The sequence below is a fragment of the Theropithecus gelada genome, chromosome 6 (genome assembly GCF_003255815.1).
Source record: "Theropithecus gelada isolate Dixy chromosome 6, Tgel_1.0, whole genome shotgun sequence".
In the NCBI taxonomy this organism is placed as follows: Eukaryota; Metazoa; Chordata; class Mammalia; order Primates; family Cercopithecidae; genus Theropithecus; species Theropithecus gelada.
In genome coordinates, this window is record NC_037673.1 from 93,642,170 (window position 1) to 93,667,219 (window position 25,050).

The 25,050-nt window shown below is 35.9% G+C and overlaps 1 long non-coding RNA gene across 1 annotated transcript in view; it reads right to left on the minus strand.

The window, feature by feature from the left end:
* Positions 1-4,164: 4,164 nt before the first annotated feature.
* Positions 4,165-25,050, minus strand: part of LOC112625696 — a 60,196-nt gene continuing 39,310 nt past the window's right edge. The window contains exons 4-5 of the long non-coding RNA XR_003119751.1: positions 13,103-13,276; positions 4,165-4,603 (exon numbers count right to left, since the gene is read on the minus strand). This is a non-coding gene — a long non-coding RNA (uncharacterized LOC112625696). The remainder of the gene's footprint in view (positions 4,604-13,102; positions 13,277-25,050) is intronic.

Below are 25,050 nucleotides of genomic sequence, written 5' to 3' on the forward strand. Positions count from 1 at the left end.
TAATCCCCATAAATCCCATGTGTCAGGGGAGAGACCAGATGGAAGTAATTGGATTATGGAGGCAGTTTCCCCCAAGCTGTTCTCGTGATAGTGGGTTCTCAAGAGATCTGATGGTTTTATAAGGAGCTCTTTCCCTTCGCTCAGCACTCCTTCTTCCTACCACCATGTGAAGAAGGCGCCTTGTTTCCCCTTTGCCTTCCACCTTGATTGTAAGTCTCCTGAGGCCTCCCAGCCACACTGAACTATGTCAATTAAACCTCTTTCCTTGATAAATCCCTGCCTCTGGCCATTCTTTAGAGCAGACTAAAACAGACACAATCAGTGAAAAATTGGAATCATAATCTTTTATGCCACAAACAATCTGAGTTTTACCCTGTTTAAAGGAAAAAATATAGATTTTATAAATTACAATCAGTATGAGAAATTATAATAAATCTCAAAATTTGACAGAACAGGAGAAAAATAGAGATGCTTTAAGTATAGTAATTAACATATAAATTCATCTATCTTTCTGCTCTTGTACTTAGCAATCTTTTTCTATCTATTGATACAGATCACGGAGTTACAGTTCATAACCCTGACAAGGTGGTCAGAATGGCTTTCTGAAGTTGAGCAGACAAAGCAGAGGAGGAGAATGTCAGACAGGGAAAGTAGTATGTGTTAACTAAGGCACAGAGTCTTGAGAAATAATGCCCCATTCAAGGCTATAAGTACAGAACTAATTCAGTATAATAAGAACATTGGACGGCCTTTTGAAAAATGATCTGAAGGTTGGGCATGGTGGCTCATGCCTATAATCCCAATACTTTGGGAGGCCAAGGCGGGCAGATCACCTGAGGTCAGGAGTTCGAGACCAGCCTGGTCAACATGACAAAACCCCGTCTCTACTACAATACAAAAATTAGCTGGGCGTTGTGGCACACGCTTGTAATCCCAGCTACTCAGGAGGCTGAGGCAGGAGAATCACTTGAACCTGGGAGGAGGAGGTTGCACTGAGCTGAGATCATGCCACTACACTCCAGCCTGGACGACAGAGCGAGACTCCTCTTAAAAATAAAAACAAAACCCAAAAACAAAAAATATATATATCCGAAGAGATAAATAAAGAATCAGTCCAGAGAGGCTTTTTCTGCCTGCCAGATTGCTTAGATTTGCATCTTGTTGGTGATGAGAAAACAGTATGTTTGTTGCATAAGCTCTGGATGGGAGCAGACTTAGCTCCAACTGTGACTTTGAGACTTACCAGTTATGTAACCTTGTATACCTTACTTGGCATTTCTGGCTCTCAGTACTCTCTTCAGTAAAATGGGGGTAAAAATGCTTAACTATCAGAGTAAGAATAAAGACTAGAGTTATGCAGCAGTGAAGACTAGAGCTATGTGGTGTGGGACATATTGGAGCTACTCAACAAATGTTAGCATTGTTTCTGAAGCAGAAGGGTAGCATGCTAAGTTTTTCCTTTAAAAATTGCTGCATTTTCAGCAGGATAGAGCAGGAGACACAGAAGAGCCATAGGGATGCTTTTGATAATCAAGGTGAAAATTATATGGCTCTGAAGTGGAGCAGTGTTGGGCGTGAGTGAATGTGGAGTTGAAGTAAAGAGAGGGGAATACTTTAATTCAACTTTTCTGGTTTAATTTATTCACTTAAAGAGGAATTGCATGAGCAGAAGTAGGTTTGGAGGTAACAATAGTAGCTGCGCGTATACAGCTCTTACTAATTTCAGGAATATAGTGACTATTACAGAAGTATAACTACTGTATGGTCATCAAAAGTAGCATATATGATAACTGCCATCTCTATCTTACAAATAAGGAAAGTGGGATATAGAGAGATACGTTTACTGGCCCAAGGTCTCACAACTGATAAGTGGCAGAGCTGAGACATAAACCTGACAGAAATGTTCCATTTATCATGTCGTTAATCATTCTATTGCATAATTACAAAAATCTTACGAAATATGTAGATCAGATGAGGCAATGTTCTGGGTCTTTCTACTAGAATATTGAAAATATTAGTCTTAGTTTCCTCACCTATAAATTGTGATTATAAGGCTAATTGAAAATTTTCTTTCATTTCTAAGATTCCATTAACTTTATGTTAATAATGGTGAAGAAGAAAGTCAGTGATATACAGAGTTAGCAGCAGAGTCTAATTGAGAATACAAATTTTAAAATGCAATTATTTTTCTATATTAAGGGCTAGATGTAATGGGATTTTAAAATTATTATTCAGCTTTGTTTTGTTCACAGAAAATGTTACAGCACATATGCAAGAAAGCATTGCGGTGAGCTTGCTCTTCTCTCCATCTCTGTTCGTCTTCCTTATCCTTGAACCTTTATCTCATTGCATCCAGCCACCCTTTGTACAAAACATCCCCGCACAAAAATAAAAAGGTAGCATAGTTATTTAACTATGAAAGTACTTTTTAAAAGAGCACAGTAAAATAAAATTAAATAAATATCTTGTGAAATATATTATGGAATACAGTTGTACATGGCTACTCCACTACCAATCTGTTCATTAATACCTCTCTCTCTTTTTTACTCTTTGTTATTCATATTTGGGAAGGAAAAATTAAGAATAAGAGGGAAAAGGAGACTGCAGAAAAAAACATGAAGCCAGCTGTAGGAGAAAAAGCTAAGAGACAAAAGAGAAAACAGAAACTAACAAAGTAGAAAAGAAGAAGAAAATGAATCAGAAATAATGAAAATACAGAGGGAGTGACAAAAGGAATGCTGATTTATGAGAAACTGTATGCCACATTAAATTAAAATCCTTAAACAAGAAAATACACACAGTTTTAAAGGTTTCTTTTAAAAAAAAAAATAGGTAGTTATGTGGCTATTTTATCTACCGGCTTTTGATGTTAAGAATTTTAATACCATTTCTTGAGCACCGCGTATTCTGTACCATTTGTACATGAGTAATTAATGAGAGTGCTGTTGTTACCATCTTAGTATTCATCTAAGTGTATACAAGATTATTATGCAAATAAGATGTAAATGAATCAATTCTGACTTACGAGACTGTAGGTGACTCAGGGCTATCAAATTCACCAAGGGCAGGCAGTTAGGAAACATGAAAGCAGCACTAACTACTGAATGTGTTATTAAGAGACTGGCATGATGGTGATTTGACTGGCCTGGATGCTGTTCAAGGAGGGGCTCTTTTCCAGATGTAATGCTGGCTGTAATGTTACCTAAACCTATAGTTAATTTATCTTCTTCCATCAAGATCCAAATCACACATAATATAATTGCCTTTGTAAGTACACTATTCATCATGACTAATGATGCAAAGATGAACTGGATGGCCAAAGGTCTGATACACTTATCTTTTACAGAATAAAAGAAAAGAACATCTCATTTTTTCATAATATACAAGTCTCCAAAAGGTAGAAATACTTTGAATTCTTTAACTAGTTGGGTTTTAATCAGTGTACCCTGGCCATTTCTAATTTTAAAAATACATTGAATTTCAGCAAAATATGCCAATTCAAAAATATTTTTTCTACAGGAGAATGTTGGAAGTGATGGTTAGGCCAGCCCCAGTACGCCTAATTCCTTGTGCCCTCATGTATTATGGAACACTTTTTATGTGCCAGGCGGTAATTTATGTTCTTGGAATACAAATATGACAATGAACAACAGGGGTGAGTCCTTGCCCACACAGAACAATAAATGAACAAACAAAAAAGTAAATAAGCCCGGGTGCAGTGGCTCACACCTGTAATCCTAGCACTCTAGAAGGCCGAGGCAGGCAGATCACGAGGTCAAGAGATCGAGACCGTCCTGCCCAACATTGTGAAACCCCGTCTCTAGTACAGATACAAAAATGAGCTGGGCGTGGTGGCGTGCACCTGTAGTCCCAGCTACTTGGGAGGCTGAGGCAGGAGACTTGCTTGAATCTGGGAGGCAGAGGCTGCAGTGAGCTGAGATCGCGCCACTGAACTCCAGCCTGGCGACAGAGCAAGACTCCGTCAAAAAAAAACAAAAAAACAAAAAACAAAAAAAAATCACACAAGTAAATACACAGCCTTGCCTTAGTTGCTATGAAAACATACATATGCTCGACAAGAAGGAGGTGAAGTAACAGGAAATAGTTTCAGGTAGGTATCCCACTCTAGGTTCTGTGACATACTAAGCAGGTGCTGAGACAGAGTTCGGAGTTCAAAATTCTTATTTGTTTTTAATGCTGTGAAGTAAAAGGAAAAGAAGAAAAAATGAATAGTGGAAGGAGTCAAGCTGTGATACAGGCAAGACACACCTTCTGAGAACCCACTGTGGAGCTCTGGAGCAGGTATTGCTCATTAATGCCCCTGTTGCTCATTAATGCCCTTGTGGGTTGAAAATTATCAGTCCTTTTTTATCTCTGCCTCACTCAGTGGATGAATGTAGACTGCTATAGGAAGGGCATGACTTTGAATGGGCCATTTCTGCAAAGGAGGCAAACCTTGACGTTGCTGACGGACCAAGGTTTTCCACTGATTTTACTTCCAACAGCTCAGCCTCATGTTCTTCCCTGGAATGAGATCTGGGTGCCACAGTTTTATGTCTACCACAATAGGATCACCAGGGAATGCTTTTTTCTGAACAGAAACCTGAATGAAATACAGAAATAAACTTTGCTAACATATAAAAATATATAGCTACACTCTAGACTCTAAAAAAGCTTTTAATAATCTATTTTACCATTCTTTAATTGTATTAAGCAACAACTTTTTAAATAAGAATATCTGAAGGAAATGAGAGATAGGCGGTGAATAAAGAGATCAGGAAAGGGGTTCTGGGAGCCTGGGAAGTGATGAGAAGGACAGAAGTACAAGAAAGAGGAGAGAGGATGAGAGTGTATTGGACACAATGATCAAAATATTCATTGAGCCAACATTTCCTAATAATTGAAGGTGCCTCGTGGCAAAGACAGCCAGGTGGCCATGTTTAGTACTAGGCCACCCTAAACCCACCTTGGCATAGCTGTTTGGAGCCAGCACAGATACTTCACCCGGGGAAAACTAGCTCACACAGGCTGGACAGCACGTATGACTTGGCATGTCATAGAACTATAGCATTTTTTTTTAATTCAAAGAAAACAAACCAAAACACTACTTATTTGCAAAAATCTTTGTTGATTTATTCTATCTTACTTGATGTGCATTATTTAACTTCTCAGTGAGATGAAAAAATTCAGCCAAACTACTCATAAATGTGAGAATATAATTTCATATAATTCACTATTTTCATATAAACCTAAGTAATCTACTATAAGCAATGAAAGGGAAGAGTAGTTGAAGCATTTTAAAGAAAAGAAGAGACACTAAGAACACCAAAAGCGAGAACCAGCAATATTTAGGAATAAAAATATCTGTACAAATCTACTTTCTAGATGAGCAGTTTTTGAATGTGTTTTAGAACATGCATAGGTAAGCCTATACATTTCAAATTATATATTCACAGACAAATCATTTTTCTAGGATCTTAGAATGTGACAAGATAGAAAAACAAAAGGAAACAGCAGTATATTATAACAAATATGTAGTAATATAAACCTCAGGCTGCTTCACAGCCCACCATTATCCTTAATTATGCCAATAGTTAATAAGAAAAGTATTTTATTTGCAATATTACGTGTCTGTGGGAAAGTCATAAAGCTGATGGAGACCTACCAAGAGCAATAGCCCTGCCCAGAATTCACAGATGACAGAATAATAAAGGATGCTGAATTTCATTAGGTGCCTGATATTTAATAAGTGACACAATTATCATTCATTTTCTTTCCATCAATATTTATCAAAGGAGAAAAAAAGTTGATATTTTACTATTTCCAAAGATCTATTTCCTAAGCAATTAGCCTTTTTAAAATAACCAATTAAATTTGTTTTTTTTAAAAAAACAAAAAACAAAAAAAGCACAAAAATGTGGTGTTGAATTTTTACTTATGTCTTTTTTTGTATACAGTAATTAACGATAACAAAATGTTTAAGTTCTACCCAAAGGGAGTTATGCTTGAAAAGTGTAAGACAATTTACTTTACTTAGGTAACACCCTTATTTGAGTTGGGTTATATGAGAATTTTAAAAATATAACTTTTTTCCTCAATACATTAGGGTATAAACAATTAAAAAGATGAAAGTCAGAGACATTTTCAAAAGTACGTTGAGCTTGGTTTAGCTGCTGAAGGGTAGCAGATATACAGACACGAAGTCTTCAATATTTATTTTGATGTTGTCTGGGAACATCTACTGAGCATGGCAGCCCACTGTCTTTAGATCTGGCTTCAATCTTTAGCAGTGCAGAAAAGGCAGGAAAAGACTAGGCTAGAAGTAGGCTGGCATTGACAGAACTGACCGTCTCAACTCTTAGTCCAAGTCCAGTGTCAAAATATATGACAATATGTAGAACAACCCAGACAAAAAGTTACCAAGTAGGTGAAGTCCCATGATAAAGCATGAGAGTATCTCAATGGGTACCTGAGAAAGTGAGGGCTGCAATGGTTGAGGTGATACTTAGGTAATCATGTCAGCAGAAAGGTCCTTATCACTGCGCCACAATCCCACTCATTAGCAAGTTCTCCTCAGACCTATCTGTGGTTATAGGTGTGAGGAAAGCTACGAAATAAAAGCTTGGGAGAGGAAGCATAGATCAAGCATAATTATGTGATATGAGGCACCAGGTGTGAGCTCCTCTCTGGGACTAGGAAGAAAAACAATTGGTCTGACTATGTGAACTATCTCCAAACGTACTCAGTACTTCCCCATGTCAAATCAAACAATGCTTTTTATTTGGTCATAACTTATCTCTCTTTTTTCTTCCCTTCAAAATATCTCATTTAATGAAACTGAATTAACCCTAATTTTTACTCACCAATATCAACAGTACCCAGATAACTCTCAGATCAAGTGGTTTCATTTCAGTCCTCACCCTGAAACATATATCCCTGTAGAATACTTCCACTTTTTTGGAATCAGCTCTCACTTCTTTTCCTTCTTTCTCTCCCTTAAATCCTGGGAAAGGGCAGGAAAGAGGAAGAGAACTGCAAGATGGGTAGATTTTTTACAATCCATCCCAAGAGGGAGAAAAGAGGAGCTCTGAGGTTACATGAAAGCCAGGTTTTGAGAATTATCTAGACTTGTCATTGTATTTAGTGGACTAAAACTATTCTTGAAAATAAAAAAAATGACCACAGTCATTTTTATAATAAGGAATTATGTAAAGAAGGATCTGTTGAAGATGTTATACTAGTGGTTAGGAAATAGCTCTTTGTGAGAGTTTTAAAGGGCAGTGAAAAGAAAGGATCAAGCTATTTTCTGCTTATGAGTAATGAAGTCTAGGATTTTGACATGGATAATTATACTAATGAGTATCAACATGTTATCTTCAGCCCCCAACTCATTTAAGACTCACACTTCCAGTTTCTATTGAGTATCTTCACTTGTTAGTCAGGCACCAGGTTATTTTCAGGCATCTTAACCAAGCATACTCAAACCAAATTTGTACCTATCAAACATGTTTATTTTCCTATATTCTTTCTCAGTAATAAGGACATTATAATTCATCCAGCCTAACATATTAGACATCTCAAATCAATTCTGACTTCTACTTCTCTCATGAGTCTAACATTTAATTCTTCAAGTACTTTGTCCTGTCTCCTGAAAAAATTTCACTTCTTTTCTTTGTCTTTCTTCATGTCCAATCCATTGACTAAATTCTAACCATCAAAATCTTTTGTCTAGACTTTTGAAATACTCCTTTATCCATCTTACTGTCTCCAATGTCATATTTTAGCTGCTCTCCCGAACTACCTCCAGTTTCTCATTTGTAAAACAAATATGATTACTGCATCCTCCTTTGTCTATGCACACTGCACATGATCTTTCCTCAAATAGAATCATATCTTCTGCTAGAGAACTTTCAGGATCATTCAAGAATAACTCATCAGTTTCTGTGTCATAGCAGGATAAGTTCCCAACTCTTTTTCTTGATCCCATCACTTTGCACGAACATGAATTACAACATGAATCACTATCAATTGTGATTATGCATTATTACTTCCCTCCTCCCTCCAGAGGCTGAGTGCCTTAAGTGTAGGGGCATTTTTCAGTCATTTTTTATTGTCCAAATGCCTGGTTGTTGGATGAATTATCCCAATGACGGGCTACCATATGTGATGCTAGACATTTGACTCAAACTAGGGTTAAATCCTAGGAATTAAAGGTAAAGCTGACCCTTTAGTTTTGAGCCCAATATCAAAATATAATCCTTGATAGAAATGGATGTATGAGGTAGGTGAGGGAGATGAGGGAGTCAAAGGCTGGAAACCAGACTTCGTAAGTACTAGGATTCAGCAAAGCTAAAAGCCATTCATTCATTTCAGTCTTGTTTCTCTTCTTTCAATATTTTATCCCTGTGGTTACTTAGAACTAGAGTTATTTGTTTAACACATTGTTAAGATATCATCATAATTCACTATTTTTTGTTTGATTGTTCAAACATCCTTACAGTTTTTTAATAGAAGTCATTTGCATTATAACATTGTTGCTCTGCTTTAGTACTTACTCAATTCTTCAGATTGTTGAAGAATGAAGTATTACATGAATGTTAAATAAGATTAAACAGTCAGTATGGACTGAGGAGCTGAACACATCTATGTTTAGAAATTGAATGAGGACTGCATCAAGAGACGATTGTCTACAAAATGCAATGATTCTGCTTATTATTGGAACACAAATGCATTTGCTTTTTATAACTCTTATAGCTTTCTTTTACAATATCTACATGAGAAAAGCTTATTTACTAGAGCTGTCAACTAGAATGAAGTATTGTATTTGGAGGAAAGTGAGAGAAAAAGATAGCATGTGGTTATCTATGTATCTATATCTATTTATGTGTCTTATACATAAGAAGCTTTAGTGAATATATGGATCCCTGTGTGTTAGTCCGTTTTCATACTGCTATAAAGATACTACTGACTGGGTGCAGTGACTCACGCCTATAATCCCAGCACTTTGGGAGGCAGAGGCAGATGGATCACCTAAGGTCAGGAGTTTGAGAGCAGCCTGACCAACATGGTGAAACCCCATCTCTACTGAAAATACAAAAATTAGTGGGGCATGGTGGCATGTGCTTGTAGTCCCAGCTACTCAGAAGGTTGAGACAGCAGAATTGTTTGAACCCAGGAGGCAGAGGTTGCAGTGAGCCAAGATCATGCCACTGCACTCCAGCCTGGGTAACAGAGCGAGACTCTGTCTCAAGAAAAAAAAAAAGATACTACCTATGACTGGGTGATGTATAAAGGAAAGAGATTTAATCGACTCACAGTTCTGCATGGCTGGGGGGCCTCAGGAAATTTACGATGAAGGTGAAGGGGAAGCAAGGCACATCTTCAAAAGACGGCAGGAGAGAGAGAGCACAGGGGAAACTGCCACTTTTAAACCATCATAGGGGAGATGGCCCCCGCGAGCCAATCACCTCCCACTAGGTCCCTCCCTGGACGTGTGGAGATTACAGTTCAAGATGAAATTTGGGTGGGGACATAGCCAAACCATAGCACCTTGATTAAACAATTAGCCCCCAAACTAGGGATCATGTAGCAATATAATTTCCGATGTGTGATTAACTTATCATCTCTAAGAATTTTTGTCATAATTTAGAAATTTCCTTTTTATGGTAAAAATTCAACATGTATTTGTGATTTTAAAACAACCTCTCAGTAGATTATGAATAAAAGGAAAATATCTTTATTTTTTATTTATTTATTTATTTATTTATTTATTTATTTATTTATTTAAGGCAGGGTATCCCTCTGTCATGTGACAGGATCATGGCTCACTGTACCCATAACTTCCCGGGATCAAGCAAGTCTCCTGCTCAGCTTCTGGAGTAGCTGGGGCTACAGGCATGTGCTAAGTTTTGAATTCTTTTTGTAAAGACAAGGTTTCACTATGTTGCCCAGGCTGGTCTTGAACTGCTGGGCTCAAGCAGTCTGCCTGCCTCAGCCTCTCACAGGCATGAGCCACTGTGCCTGGCCCAAAATTTCTTATTTTTTTTCTTAGAATTTTTATATTGACAAATGAAACTGTTTAAATTGACAAATGAAACAACAAGTTATTTTGAAGTCTATATACACTGTGGAAAGACTTAAGTATAGCTAACTAGCATGTATTACCTCTCATAATTAAGATTTTTGTGATGCAAAGACTTTATATCCACTCTCAGCATTTTTCAAGAGTATAATTTATTGTTAGCTATGGTCACCATGTTGTACGATAGCTCTCTTGAATTGAATCCTTTTTCCTAACTGAAATTTTGTATCCTTTGACCAGCTTCTCTCCCCTGCCCCCACCAACCACCCCAACTCCTGGTAATTATCATTCTACTCTCCAATCTATACTAATGTCCTAAAAGATAGGATATCTCCAAATGACATATGATGGCAACAGCGATTGATGCATGGAGCAAAATGCAGGGCACTCTACCTTGAAAAATGATACTGTTTTAAATTATAGTAGCAACTGCAATGCTGTAGATGTAGGGTTAGTTAACAATTGTAACCTAAACAGATATATATCCTTAACACCAATAATTTCACTTCTACACATTAACCATTTGAGAAAAGAGATTCTGTCTCCATGTCTCCCAAAATGCCTAGCACAGTGGTAAAAAAGATAAATATGTAATGACTGGTTATCTGTTAAAATTGTGTAAAATTTTTGAGGAGGCACAAACAAGAACCTACTTCTTTCTTGGGTATTGCAATTTTCTCTTCCCTCCATTTTCTATTACTGTAAACATAGTCATCTTTATTACTTATTTAGAATATGTGACTGTTATGTTATCATTGCAGAGACCTTTTCCTTATTACCAATCTTCTTTTGAAGCATTACATGGAAGAACAGGAGTAGTCTGAGCTTCACAGTTCAAGATTTCAACGATCAGTTCTGTTTGCCTGATTTACAGGATGAAGGTGACAATAAGAGAAAGTGATCATAATAGTCAATGTTTAATACATATTTAATATATATAGTATATATTTAGATTTAACAACTGGTTAAATCTATTAGCTCTATATCACCTAACCATTTCTATACCTTCCTTTCACTCTTCATTTCCTATTCTTTCTTAATTCCAATTTTCCTACAACACACACACACATATACACACACACACACACACATGCACCCACTATCCACAAGACCATCACGTCTGGGGATTTTGGACATACAGAGCCTAATAAAATTCAGCAACAAAGATCATTCAAATTCATAACTTAAAAATTATCAGGTACAGAAATATATGAGCTGAGATGAAGAAAAGCTAAAATATTGTGAGAAGTGGAATATCTTTCACAAAAGACCTTCTAGGAAGATCATATGGTACTGTTCTGCAAATCTTTCCTTTTACAATATTGAATGTTTTAATGTGAGCTTTACTGATTCAGTTTCAAATCTTATCACTAATCCTGCCCTTAAGCAAAGCTGTAAAGATGGTGAAATTAATTTTTGACATTTCCTATTCTGCATTCTGTGATCTTCTCCTTCCTTTGAGGGTCTAACAACCTCCTACCACTTTCTGCTTTTGCCCATTACAACCCAGATTTTCACCTTTTGCACCTGGAGCAGGCCTGGCCTTCCACAATGTTCTATGTGCTATGAAATTCAGTTTCCGCTATTATCGGTGTGTTCTATTATTTCATGTATTTTCTAATAGCCTTAAAGGTTACTTTGAATAGGCCTGGAATTTCTAACACTATTAAATACTATAGCAGGCATATAGTATTACCAAGGAAAGTAAAGCAAGACATGGAACAAACCTGAATGATGAAAACTGAGATAAACTGGACACAGGGACTATGTCCATAATAGACATCCATTATTCAACGGTAGCTGAATGTTATCATGTGGGAATGAAGGCCTAGTGTTGCAAGATTTTAGATTTTTCAAGAGGAACCAGAAGTGTGGATCTTCATATAAAAATTTCAATATTCATAAAGCACCATAAAAGTGAAAAAAAATCTTATAAATCAGAATTTAGACTATGTTGACATTAACTTGCTACCTCTGTGATAAGCAATTTTAGAATAAGATTTTATTCTTGTTTAATTCTTCTTTTCAGAGATACTTAGTGTAGTAGGAGAATCCAACACTTAAAAATAGGTCAGGTATGGTGTCTCACACCTATAATCCTAGCACTTTGTGAGGACAAGGTAGGTGGATTGCTTGAGCCTAGGAGTTTGAAAGCAGCCTGGGCAACAGAATGAGATCCTGTCTCTACAAAAAATACAGAAATTACCCAGCTGTAGTGGCCTGCACTAGTAGTCCCAGCTATTTAGGACACTGAGGTGGGAGAACACTTGAGCCAAGAAGGTCAAGGCTGCAGTGAGCCATGATCATGCTACTGCACTCCAGGCTGGGCAAGAGAGCAAGACCCTGCCTCAAATAATACTAATAGTAGTAATTATAACAATTTTGTGATGGGTGATAAAAATCAGGGGCAAAATGTCATGGGAGCACAGAGATGGGAGAGGGGACTTTCACAAGCCTAGAATGTTCTCAAGGAGTATGTTCCAGAGAATATGAATCTCAAATGAAAGTAGGCCTTTACCAGAGAGAAAGAAAATAAAGGGTATTCCAGAGAGTTGTGTGCGGGAAGATGCAGACGTAAGAACAGCAGCATTTACTTGGGGAAAAAATAGTTTAGGTTCTGTTCCCAGATAAGTGGAATTATATCAGATACAGTTTTTGAGGAGAGGCTATTTGGGGTAGGAGGACCCCTTGAGTTCTTATTAATAGCTTTAAAATGTGAAAACATCTTACTGCACATTCGGCACATGTACCCCAGAACTTAAAGTATAATAAAAAAATTTTTTAAAAAGAAAAAAAGAATGTGAACACACCTCTATTTCTCTCTCCAGGTAATTTTAACATGACCTTGCTACTCCCTTGGATGAAAGAATCATCACAAAATTTTACAACAAATTTTATGGTTATGGAAGTTTTGTATTTACATTTGGAAGATGACGTTTGCCAGTAGCAGATATTTTAATTAAAAATATTTTCCTTACTATTCCAACATTTCTAATGTTTTAAAAAGTACATTTATCTTACAGGTTCATATGAGATAATTGAAAACATGGTGATCTCAGACACAGCAGCACACATGTGAGGAAATGTAGTAAAGTCAGTCACACTGGAATACCTTCAAAATCTTCAGTAAAATATGGTTGACGTTGACGAATGATTCATTCTCCCTATGGATCTGTCCGCAGAGGCTAAAAATAGCTATAAATAGGATAATCCAGATAAAATCATGTTGTATCATGTGTCATATCAATAGTAATATATACAAGTGAAAAATATTGTGAAAATAGTAGAGGTGGAGGACACATATGTTAATAAAGGGGTTTAGAGATAAAAGCATGGATAAATAAATATGGCATAGGTATTTTGAGCCAGACTTTTCAATGATCATAACATATTCTATATTTATATATTCATGTATTTTTGCATGTATACTAACTATTCACATTCCAAGAAGCTGTTGCAAAAGTGTACAAAAATGTCACTAAGAAAAACAAGATTTATCAGGTAATTGAAGTGTTTGCCATTACTTTTAATTACTTTTAAGGGTAAACATGGCAGTCACTCTTGCACCAACTTTTAATTACTTTTAATGGCGAACACCGCAATCCCTTTTGCACTAACCTAATATGTGGCCTCAGGTAATATGCCTGTAATTAGCTTGTTGGTTTTATTTGAAACAACTATTGTGTAGCAATTGGAAAGTCGTTAGCAGGACTCTTTTGTCACATTCATTTTATGCAGGATAACCTTGAGTCTACTCTGTTATATACCTATTTGCAAGAAAAGTCAGTTTAGTTCATCTGTCTCTTTTCCCATGTTCCCCCACCATGTTCTTATTTCATGAATGTATTTTGAGTGTGTTTACTTAACCTGTAGATTTCTATTTTGTGTGGATTTTTTTCATGGCATTTTCAGCTGATATGTTGATTAAATTTATTCATATTCTTAACCTAATCCAAGCATGCTGATCAATATTTCTGAACAGAATTGAGTGTGAAACACCAGATAAGAGGAGTAAATGCACACTCATTGATGTTTCTTTGCAGTGAAAATTATTTTAAGATGTGGAATGATTTGTGTATGCAGATGTGTGTCTCGTGAGATATGATGATATAATCAATATGTTCCATTGAGGACAAAGTCATAAGGCTAAATGGTTTCAGCTGGGCTGTGAAGGAAAGCAAGTGAGAGTATCATTATTTTGAGGAAAATGCATGTGAGTTTATCTAGATAATGACAGTTTGTACTGTAGCAATATTCCTAGATGAGATCTCTGTATACCGGAGGTTTCCTCTAAAGCTTCATCTTCACTTATGTAATTAGGTGAGGGTGAGGCAAGGGTTAGGTGGGCCACTAGAAAGAAACTTCTGTGAGATTCTTCATTATGCTTCTATTAGTCTAGAATTGTCACACTTGTTGAGTTCCATAGTTTTTATTTGTTCATAAATGTCAAGAACAGGGAAAACCAAGCCAGATTCATAGAGCTTAACAAGGAAGAAGATAAAACAGCAAAAGTTGAAAATGAAATATAGATGATGACACATAAAATTAAGGCATCATTGATTCATTTTTCAAATAATTTTTAAAAAGTCTTTCTTTTGTGAAAATCCAAAGAAAAAGTTTCTGGATACAGCGGGGGAAAGAAAATGGCATTTTCTTGATATCCTTAATCTCAGCCAAGAAAAAAATCTTATGTTAAAAATGAGTGGTTGCATTAAAAACTTTCTTTTTCTGAGAGTCTTTAACATTATCAGAATAAATTATCATTCTGTATCAAATTCAAACGAAATTTATCTGGAACATTTAATGTAGGCGATATGGCTTGGCTCTGTGTCCCTGTGCAAATCTCATGTTGAATTGTAACTCCCAGTGTTGGGGAGGAACCTGGTGGGAGGTGATTGGGTCATGGGAGTGGATTTCCCCCATGCTGTTCTCATGATAGTGAGTTCTTACAAGATCTGATGGTTTAAAAGTATGTGGTACTTTCTCTCTCTCTCTCTCTCTCTGTCTAGCATGTGAAGAAGGTGCTTGTTTCCCCTTTACCTTCCACCATGATTCTAAGTTTCCTGAGATCTTGCAGTCATGCTTCCTGTTAAGCCTTTGGAACTGTGAATCAATTAAACTTCTCTTCTTCGTAAATTACCCAGTCTCAGGTAATTCTTTATAGCAGTCTGAGAATGAACTAATACAGTAGGACTATCACTTTAAAATATGTAAGACACAGAGAATAATATAGTTTGAACTAATTTTTGCAGATGTGAGGTGTTCTTTCCTCTTTTAATTACTAGACAAAACATTTGAATGAATCTTAGATGTATTCAGATGGATGAAATCACTTTTCTACCAACCTATCCCCAAGGCCATCATGAACTACCAGTTAGGAAAATCATATTCTGTGCATTTCTATTCTTTTAGCTTTTTCATTCTATAATTTATACTCTATTCCAGTGTTTATAGCTTTTTGGGTTGTGTATATTTTGGGGGCAATATTACTTACGGATAAGAAAATGGAGGCAAGAGGACTTTATCGATTATTCTTATTTTAAAGTGCAAGTTGCATTGTAAACAGATCTCAAAGTGCTGTGTGAAGTAGATTGGAGTCACAAGTAGTACTATTAAAACTGTGAATAGCCTAATGTTGTAGCTGCAGTTGAAACTTGAACAAGTAATTGTGAATGTGATATAAAATGAGACTGATGAGCCAATAACCACAGAATCACTGTTTTAAGTTCAAGGTCAAAGTCACTTCAGACATATAGCACAATCTTTTTGAACAGACTTGAGTGTGTAATAAGTGGAATAAATGTTTACCTAATAATTTACCTCTGCAATATAAGTTATTCTAAGGTATGAAATGTTCCTTGAGCATTTTCGTGTTCTCTGAGGTTGTGATGGAATAACTTATTCATTCTGTTGAAGATCAATTGCTAAAGCTGCATAATTTCAGCTAGAAATGAAGGAAAGGAAGAAGCAATTGCATCATGCTTACAAAGGCAAATGTCAGTTACATTGAGTAATAATGACTTACACATTCCAATGAAACCTCTGTGGCCCAGCATCTCCAAAAGTAAATAAGTGCCTTGAAGAAAGTAAGATATAAACCTAATGGTCTGCTAGGCAAGCTCTGATCTAAGGCCTTTCATTTTGTATATCTATTATCCCAGGCATTTATCTTACTAACAGGACTGTAAGTATTGATTTATGCATAAGGTGTCAGACATAGGAGCTCACATCTTTGGTCTGAATATGGTTTTTAATAATGTATCTATCACGGCAGCTTTTTAAAGTTAAGTTATTTCAGGATATAGAAAACCTTTGAAGAAAAAAAAGTGACACATGGAGCAATTGTTTTCTTCTCATTTCCAAGGATTGACATTTCTCTCCTTCCTTCCTTCCTTTTTTTCTTTCTTTTTTCTTTTTTTTCTTTTTTTTTTTTTTCTTTTTTGAGGCGGATTCTCACTCTGTCACCCAGGCTGGAGTGCAGTGGTGTGATCATAGCTCTCCACAGCCTCGACCTCCTGGTTTCAAGGAATCATTCCCACCTCAACCTCCAGAGTAGCTGGGACCACAGGCACATGCTACCATGCCCAGATTGCCATTTTTTAATGCAATGTTTATAAAAAGTGTTTTCCAAGTCTATAATCTATGTGATATAAATGGCATTTACTCACTTTATAATCCACAAATATCATTTTTCTCATTTGAGAAAATCCATAATTATGAACATTGTGGCCAAATAATTGGCACCATGCTATTTACATTTGCTGTCTCTAAGTTTTATAACGTATTTTTATTTATTGATCTTGATTATTTTATTTAATGATTCTTCTATACTTAATGAGATGCCTTCTAGTTCTAATATTCTAGATCTGGATAAACAAATACATATTAATCATATTCACATCTTTTATAATTCTATAAACTTTGATTCCTCCAACCCTACATTCATTCTTATCTCTAAGTTTTTGTCTCTTTAAATCACATATCTTAAAAAGCCCATTCATCTTTGTATAGTTGTTCTTTTCTTTCTATACCGTTATTTCTTTCTTAAGGTATGGCATACAGAAGTGCATTCAGTACACTAATTTCAACAAATTATATTTTATTCAAGGATAAGAATAAACTTACTAATTTTTCTTTTAACTACATTCTCAATAATAAGCCTTATTGTTCTGTTGGCCTCATGTTTTTCAGAAAGTATTCTTAGGAATGATTCTACAAGAGGAATGCATTTTCCTCACAGTATAGAATGTATGTATGTGGGTATTTTGTGTGTGTGTGTGTGTAATTTTTATTTTTCAAATGCATTATTATACTAGTTCATTCAGATACTTAGCATCTACTCATATGCCAATTTATACATAAGACTCAGTTGTAGCCTATACTCCTCCACCAGACATTTCATTATCTTTAAATATTTAGTGCTGTTTGAAAGTCTTGAAGTTTCCCTACTGACTTTCTTTCATAGTGAAGATGTTCAGGTAGGTCTTGGCAGATCACCAAGTAGGTTATATCTTATGTATTAGTCAGGGTTCTCCAGAGAAACAAAATCAATTGAATATACAGAAAGAAAGAGTGATTTATGGTAAGTAATCGGCTCACATGATTATAGATGTTGGCAAACCCAAAATCTGCAGAGCCAATGTCCTGGTTGGTAATGGAAATTGGAAAGCTGCTGTAGAACCAGGAAGAACTGATGTTCCAGTCTGAAGATCATCAGGCAGGAGAATTTTCTCACTCAAGAAATTGTAGCCTTTTCGTCTATGTAGGCCTTCAACTGATTACACGAGGCCCTCCCACAATATGAAAGGCAATCTGCTTTGCTCTGTCTGAAGACTTAAACGTTAATCTCATTTTAAAATACTCTCACAGAAACACTCAGAATAATGTTTGTCCAACTATCTGGGCACCTGTGGCCAGACACTGTCACATCATGGTATCTGTTTTTCATTTTTGAAAGGGGCCTATCTCTCCCTAGCCTTTGTTTTCTGTCTATGAGTTATTCCCTCCTTAAAGAATTTGTTCTTCCCACTTCATACTGATCAATTGCTTTTAATACCCTTAATTACATACTTTTGTATAATTTAAATTCTAAATAAATTATATTAACTATTTCTCATATAAATAATGTCAAATAATTCTAAAGTTAATAGAAAAAATTTCCCTTGAAAAAATACCATATTGCCTTTCCACTAAATTTCTATGCATATTTAAGTGTAAAATAATCTTGCCCTTTATTGTAATTCCAGTCAGATATGGTAGTGCAATTTAACAGGTTGTACTTTTCAGGTTCTTTTCCGGGTGCAAATCACATTAGCTATGAGCTTGTTTCAGTTGTTCAGCAGAATATGGATTTGGATGTTATTTCTTGACAACTGAGTTGAATAATTACTTACTTTAGCCATGACATTGTTTATATGTAAATTCTAGATTGCTAATTAGATCTAGAACAGTTGTTCCTAAACAAATCAATCATCAAAATCACATGGAAACTTAGGAAAAATACAATTGCAGGCCCCCAAATCCATACTTTTAAAGTATTACTTTTCTAATTCTAATTACAAGCCATTGATGAAGAGAATATTTGGATTTACAAAGTACTTTTATTAATTCTCTGTTCTTTTTTATTTTTTACAATTATGTGTAGCTAGATATTTAGCTAACTTTTTCATAATAAAAATCAAAATAAAGAATCCATTGATTCTCTTTGCTGAATTCTATTTCAAAGGTCAGCTTTTCAACTACCATCATTGTATAGTCCTGGTGATTCTCAAGCTGGCATCTTACTGTTGATTTATTTATTTGTTTTTTAGAGATGGAGTTTCATTCTTCTTACCCAGGCTGGAGTGCAATGGCGCGATCTTGGCTCACTGCAACCTCCGTCTCCCAGGTTCAAGCGATTCTCTTGCCTCAGCCTCCTGAGTAGCTAAGATTACAGGCAAGCGCCACCACACATAGCTAGTTTTGTATTTTAAGTAGAGATGGGGTTTCTCCACCATCTCTGACTCCATGGGGTCAGGTTGGTCTCCAACTCCCGACCTCATGTGATCTGCCTGCCTCGGCCTCCCAAAGTGCAGGGATTACAGGCGTGAGCCACCACTCTCAGCTGTTGATTGATTTATTTTTTAAACTTTTATTATTTTCTTTGGAATATAAAGCACAGTATTCCTTTAAGTCTTTTTTTTTTTTTTTTTTTTAGCTAGTCTTACAGGGTTGTTTTGCACTTGATTTACCTTATTTAATAGATTTTCTTGTTTTGTTCCCTTTTCCAATTGTACCTTTAAAAAATGCCATCTCCTTTTCCTCACCCACAATGACCTCTTTTGCTTTGCCAGTTAGCCATACAGAGTTTTTGTTTGAACACCTGGGTTTCTTGATCCTTGGCACATATTTTGCCTGGGCTTCTAATAAGGTGTTTTAAACAGCTTCCAGGTTTCTGGTAGATTATTTGCTTTTTTTTTTTTTTTTCTAACTCCCTTGCATTTTATTCTAACATTCACATTTTGATGTAGGTCTCTTTTCTAAAAGTGAGTTAGCATGTGTTCTATGTTTCTTGGCTTTTCCACCCTCAGTAGAAAGTGAAACTTAATCATATACTAATCACTAATATATAATGATTTGTGTAATTCCTGATTCACTTCCTGTCTTTTATGCAGAACTTGGTGTATTTCCTTTCCATGTGAATTCCAGAATTACTTAATCTAAGAAGCAGTTATTTATTCTCCCAAAAATGTATTCCTCATACCTATCCTTAATGAGAAAAATCTACGAATCCAGATGTGAATAATTAAAACTCTATTTGATTACCGTCTGTACTGATTTCGAGTATTCTTACCTAGTGTCAATATTCTTAGCATATATATTATATTATGTGTATTGCATATTATACATACTAGCATACATATAGCATATAATATATGCTAAGAATATATATATAAAATACACATATGGTATGTTTTTGGGCATAAGATGAAGAGGATTGAAGTAATCATAAATCTCAGTGCATAGCACATTATTTTTATTAGCTTCTCTCTTGATTGACCGATTAATTGATCAATTATCTTCCTGCCATAGTTCTCTATTTTCTCCTTCTAGACATGTAATGATGCTAAGAAATTTAACACATCTTTTTGCTTATTTAGTTCTTGCAAAATGTGCATTGTTGTTTTATTTGTATTTTGTTGCTTGTACTTGGTATATTTGTAAAAAGTATTTTGATAGATGCTTCCCACTGTTTTTTATGTTTAAATCAGTGCTCTGCTTCTGTATAGTGCTATGAGTCTATCTAACCTGTTGTTTCTAACTGCTGTATAGTACTCTGTGGTGGACATCCATGACTTTTCCTCTATTTTCTCTTTTAGTGACGGTGACTCAAAGTACCTCCAACTCTCCTATATTATTTAGCCCTGGTTTATGGCACCATCCACTACTGATTTCTTGATTGCAATTAATTTAGGAAAGACTAATTCTCCTCCAAGTGGTTTCATAGTAAAATCTTTATTTAGATGAGTGCTTCTAAACCTTGGCACTTTTTACATGTATTGTAGGATATTTAGCAGCATCCCTAACTCCACCCACTACATGCCGATAGCACTGTATTTGTGAAAATTAAGTACAAACGAACAAACAAACAAAAAACCTCTCCAGACATTATCAAATGTCTCCTGGGGGAGCAAAATCAGTCATTGATGAGAACAATTGACATAGCTCTTCTAAATTTTTATTTAGATGCTACTTTTGTTAAATCTGATATATTCTTAGTTGTCTGTGACCACCTGTGACTCAGTGGTACTATATCTTAGCTTCTTTTTCTACTCATCTGTTGTTTTTCCAAGATGTCAATTACAGAAGTTTACTCATTTCTTGACAAGCATTCTATTGAGGAATAGAGTCTATCTGCTTGCTTGATTGGATTCTTACATAATCACTAAGGAAGAAAATCCTGGCTTCTTTGCCAAGACAGTTTTGACACTTTTCAGTGACTAACCCCTTGTATAATTTTTGTTTTTCTTTTTTTTTTTTTTTTTTTTGGCAGGTGACTCTGTCACCCAGGCTGGAGTGCATGGCATGATCAAAGCTCACTGCAGCCTCCACCTCCTGAGCTCACACTATCCTCCCACTTCAGTCTCCCAAGTAGCTGAGACCACAAGTGTGCCACTATGCCTGGCCAATTTTTCTATTTTTTGTAGAGATGGGGTTTCACCATGTTGCCCAGGCTGGTCTTAAACACCTGGGCTCAAGCAATCTGCCTGCCTCAGCCTTCTAAAGTGCTAGGATTAAAGATGTAAGCCACCATTCCTGGCCCCTGTATGTTCTTTACATATAATGATGTTCTTTTTTACTTAATACACAGAAGCCAAGCTTGAGGTTAAACAGAAATGTCAGCACTTGTCTTTAATTACTTAATTTCAAATTTGCAAGGAAACAAGCCCATGATTTTTGTCATATTCTAATTTTCATTATAACCTGAGTTATCCAATTATTTCACAGATTCATAGACTCCTTCTGTCTGTATTAAAAATGAAGCTTCACCAAAAGGTCCAAGATCTCGTTACTCAACTAAGTGGCAGATTCATTACCCAAAGAATCCAACTATCAGCAGTTATCTTCTTTTTAATTACTATCAAATATGAACAAGAAAATTACATATTTAGAGCCTGAATTAACATTTCATTTCAATGACTCCTAAAAATATATGAAATGTTATGTTGAACTTCCAAGTCAAATGGTCTGAAAACATGCAAGCAGCATATTTTTAAAAGTTTAAATTAATGACAAGGTTAAAACTCTCAACAAAGGGTTGAGAGTCAAAATATTTGAGTTTAATAACTGATTTGTCCTTATTCATTTTGCTTTAAAGTCTCTAAATTTTGTTTTTTTCAACTGAGAAATGGCAAAATTATTTTAAGATAAAATTAAATTAAAGTCCATTAAACTCAAAGATGTTACCAAATAGATGGGATCATTTAATTCCTTACCAGAATTTTAACAAAATTTTGACTCGTCTCACGTATGAGACCTTATTTGTAGTGGCAGGAAATTATCTACAGAAATTCATCTGGACTCCATGAAGCTACCGATATCATCTGATATTCGTTACATACTCACCTTTGATGCTCCCACCCCTCTACTTCTGCTATGACATCATAACTCACCACTTCCAGTTTGTCATTTGTTTTTCTTCCCCATCTTATCCATCTGTTGGTGGCCAACACAAAAGATCTGCTTACTTCTGATTTTTGGTCCAATATTCATCCAACCTGTCCCCTACCCAATTCTGGCTCACAAATATTTCTCACTAAATATTCAATTAATGGACCTAGTCGTAATCCGTAAACTGGTGTTCTTATACGTGGAACTCAAGAATATATATTTCCCGTAAACATCCAGCCCATAGATATTCATCAAAAGAGCAGAAACAAATCCAGATAGTTTTGGATTCTGAGGTCATGCAATGCCCCTAATGAATAGTCTCCATCAGCTTCCCATTTAACTGAGAATAGAATTCAGTATCCCTACAAACACATCCAAACATGATTTGACATATCTATACCATCTGACTTCATCTGCTGCAGCTGTACCCCAGCACATTCTACTTCATCCACACTAATTTTCTTTCTCATCGTTCAATAATGCAAAATAGACCTTACAGAGTTGCTTTTCTTTCTGCTTGGAATACATTCCTTTCATAATAAATGCCTAATAAGTATTGTTGAATGAATGAATGTTTCATATCTCTCACGTACTTCTATTGCCATTTGTAAGGGCTAAGGATGAAAGCCAGTGTTCTACTATGTGATTTACAAGACCATCTCATCTAAATGCTATGTCCATTCCCAGTTGCTCATTGGTCGTTATCCACTGAACTTCCCTCCAAAAATAAATGCATAACTATGTATCAAGTGAATATTTTCATAAACCTAAAGGAGGTCAATATGTAATAATATATTTCACAATATTTTAGACTAGATCACGTGAACTTAAAATATGCATTTTTTTTACCTATTCTGTTTTCCAGCTCTACAAATCATAAAAAATAAAGAAATTACGTTAATAACATTAAAAATCTGTGACCAACTTATTTTGCTATTAGTTATGTGAATTTTTTTTTTTTTTTTTTTTTTTTTTTTTTGAGTGTCTCACCCTGTCGCCTAGGTTGGAGTGCGGTGGCACGATCTCGGCTCACTGCAAGCTCCGCCTCCCGGGTTCATGCCATTCTCCTGCCTCAGCCTCCTGAGTAGCTGGGACTACAGGCACCCGACACCATGCCCGGCTAATTTTTTGTATTTTTAGTAGAGATGGGGTTTCACCGTGTTAGCCAGGATGGTCTCGATCTCCTGACCTTGTGATCCACCTTCTTCGGCCTCCCAAAGTGCTAGGATTACAGGCGTGAGCCACTGCATCCTGCTGTGAAAGTTTTTTAACCTCTGTGTTTATTAATTTATAAAATATAAACGAATTTGTATGGAAAATGGGTAAAATAAAAAGAAATGAAAATGTTTATAACATTCAAAATTGAAATCTGTGATACATAATTTTTTAATGATTATAGGAAATTGGCAGACCCATGAAAAGCAGGTTGAATTATTGTTTGGATTGATTCTCTTTATTCATGCTGAACTTTGCTAATACTATCTAACATATGAGGAAGCTGCAAGCTTAATCTTTGCCATAATCAGAAAATATAATAGTGATAATGTACTGCAAGCTCGCACAGTGCTGTGTAATGTTTCCAGCCAGCTGCAATCTCTCTCTGGCAACCAGATATGCAGAGCCACATCTCCTGGGGATGAAGGAGAGACAATGCATTTATACATTCAAGTGAGTGTGTATCCAATTTGAACATTCTCATCAACGAGAAAGACTTGTAATTTTTTGATCATTTTTTCCTTTTGTTTCCATTTCTGCATAAAATGCTTCTTAGGCAACATAGTAGGAGGAGGTTATTAAGCATAGGTTCAAGCATATGCATTATGTAAACTACCTGAATGAAGAACGCCAGCACTTACATGGTAACAGGCCATTGGTGTTGAGTCATAAAAACATCTAAATCTCAATTCTGCCATTTATAGCTAAGCTTGGGCAAGTTTCTTCATTGTTCATAATTTAGTTCATGTCAGTAAAATGGTGGTAGGTGACATTTAACTTATAGGTCTAATTGGAAAGATTACAGTTTAAATGCCTTGCAGAGTTGTTGACCCATTGAGCACTCGAAAGTTTAGGCCTTGAAAAACCACACCATCAATTATCCAACTAATGATAGATTGAAAGCCATGTGGGCAGCACTCCATTGAAGAATTTTTATGTGTATTATGGTTAGGAACCATGTCTTGATTGACTTGGTGTGATTAGGATCTTGCTCTGTGCCCGGCTCTTGTCTGATTAGGATTGTGCTCTTTGCCTCTCTCATAATACGTGCTCATTAAATGTTGATCATTGTTGAATGACACTCAGCTGTTCAAAGTGAATATGGAGAACTGAGGGTAGGGGAGAGTGGGTCATCTCCCTTTGTTTACCTTTCTACCAAAGAGTTTGTTGATTCTTTTTATCCTAATGATTTGAGTGTTCTCTCATCAACACTTAGTTTCTCAACAACTTTGAGTTTAGCAATCTGAACCTTCCCCTTGTCTTCTACTGGCCAAACTCTGGGTTATTTTTCAATCCCCTGGGTTAAGTCCTGGGTGATTACCACAGCATCCCTTTCCTCCAGAAATCTTGCTGCTCTACAAAGCCATACAGAGTCCTCCAGATATTCAAACATAGAAATGGTTTCATAATAATTTATTTGTAACAGGATTATGTTATTTGCTTTTCTGAGATCTGCTCATTCAGGAAGCAGGGTTCCTTAGTGCAAAATCTCTGTGCAAGGCACAAGGTGAGAGGCTCAGAACATATTGCACCGATTTAAATCAAAAAACTTCTCCTAGGCCTGTGTGTCTAGCTCCTCCACTGACAAAGTCTTTCTCATAGGA